Raw genomic sequence first — 2,500 nt, 5'->3', positions numbered from 1 at the left:
CCTTTTAGCTCGGAAAAGTTTCCTGATCGCTGATTGGTTGGACGAGATAATTCTAACCAATCAGCGATCAGGAAACTTTTCCGAGCTAAAAGGGCACCGTTGCGAGTCGGTGCAAATCTGCCTCGATAAAAGAAATGGACTATAGGAGGTTTGCTAATAATATCTTGCCTTTTCATTGTCTTAAATCATAGAGTTGGTTGAGATAAGGTACAGACAGTGATCCATATTAACACGTATTGTGAAATCACTTTTAATTGCCTTTATCCAAAGACGTAATTTAAATCCTTTACTCATATCTTAATTTAACCTGGGATCATCAAGAAACTGACCCCATGAGGATCCCTTGGTTTATGAATACCTAATTCTTAAATTTTTTATAGCATTAAGAGGTCAGTAATGTCAAGAAGGCTAAATTACTACCATTACTCCAATTAGGTCTTTTCTCTATTCTTTTTGACACACACACACACACACACACACACACACACACACACACACACACACACACACATATATATATATATATATATATATATATATATATATATATATATATATATATATATATATATAAAATGTGTGTGTCCGTGTGTGTGCAATAGATTTTTTGCATTCATGGAAACATGTCAAAAAATACAAATATTTTTATATTGGCTAAAATAAAAACAAGAGACTACATTATTGTAGTCTATCGTATTTGTGTGAATGTGGAACATTTTATTTTTAACTTTGAAACATGATAGTATTTTTGTTAAATAAGTTAACACCTTCCCTGCTTTGTGCATCAAGTGAGAGAGAGAGAGAGAGAGAGAGAGAGAGAGAGAGAGAGAGAGAGAGAGAGAGAGAGAGAGTGTTAACGGGATATGTTCATACGTGCGTTGTTCTCGGTCGTAACCAGGGCACCAAGAAGGATTATGTTTGCGTTAACTATGTAGTTGCAGGAAGTATACAGATTACCGCTCGTACCATGAAACTTATAGTATATTGAACACCTCTGGTTACGTCATGGCACGGCGAGATTTTTCTTCTTGGGATCCCTTTTTAAAACTCGTAGGCGCACGCTCCTTTTCTGTGATTCATCAAAACCGAGATTTCTTATCTCGGCCGTTGATTGAAGACTGGCATGATGAAGACATTAACAATGTCGGCGAAGTGGTCGTTTAGTGTTTAGTATGCATTGTGTTACGCGAATTACCAGAAATTGGCAAAGTCTTTTATTCATTCTATAACTCCAAGGCTTCTTTTGACTCCTCCTGAATTATGATGGTTTCTAAGAGCTTAGATTCCGACGTGAATAATTCATCGGTGATTCCTTGTTCGACAACTACTTACAACGAGGCGATTTGTTTACGTAGGAAGAAAAGAACCTTTCGGATATTAATAGGCTGACAAAACTCCGAAGCTGTAGTTGGTGCTTTGATACAGGGCGAGGGATTTACCCGTTGTTCTTCTTTACGTTTTGAAGGGAAACGATGAAGTTGACAGATCGAGCAGATGAAAGCACCCTGTGTGCCCTGGATGGTCAGAAGCACTTCCAGAGCAGCAAGGGTCGCTCTTGTCATTCTTGGCAGTAGCCGCAGTAGCCTCGACTCCCAATATTAGCTTGCATTGCGCTAGTTATTTGCACTTGTTTGCATTGATCTGTGTGCAAATTAGAGGTAGCTACAGTCAACCTGATTACCTGCTTCGATACACCTGACAATGATTTATTATCTTCCTGATTACGGGTCGGGAAAGGAAGCACTGGGTGAGAACACTTGGACGTCTTCCAATAAGAATTCACTCTTTGCCTATGGGAGATGCATTAGTTTTTGTTAATATTTGAAAGGTGTTTTTTTTCCATATTGCTAATTTTTGCTTGGTGTTTTTCGGCTTTTTATTGTTATTATTTGGGAAATTAATGTAATATATATGGGGTTGACCCAATATTCACTTAACATTCCACAACGACATACATACATACTAGCATATAGGTTAATATACTGCAGCCTATATATATATAATATTTATATATATATATATATATATATATATATATATATATAGATATATATATATATATATCCAGTATATATATTATATATATATTATGTTTATATATATATATATATATATATATATATATATATATATATATATATATATATATATATATAGATATATATATATATATATATCCAGTATATATATTATATATATTATATTTATATATATATATATATATATATATATATATATATATATATTCATAAAGTGTAGATATATATTTATAAATATATTATAGCAAACGCCTGTTGGTGCCCTGTTCCAAGTCGTATTTCCTTCAATTTGATGCTTCTTCCTTTATTTAATGTTTCCTCAATTTTGGTCTGATTGTGTTTACGAATATCTTGGGTTTTTAGTTTGTTTTGGATAGTTCTGTAATTCTATTTCATATCCTTGGATTTTATCCTCATTTCCAATCTTTTCTTTATTAGGCTTTTCGTCTTTTCTGATAGTT

Source organism: Palaemon carinicauda, chromosome 33 (genome assembly GCF_036898095.1).
Source record: "Palaemon carinicauda isolate YSFRI2023 chromosome 33, ASM3689809v2, whole genome shotgun sequence".
NCBI lineage: Eukaryota > Metazoa > Arthropoda > Malacostraca > Decapoda > Palaemonidae > Palaemon > Palaemon carinicauda.
The sequence above is the reverse complement of the archived record's forward strand: the minus strand, read 5'-3'. Positions refer to the sequence as shown.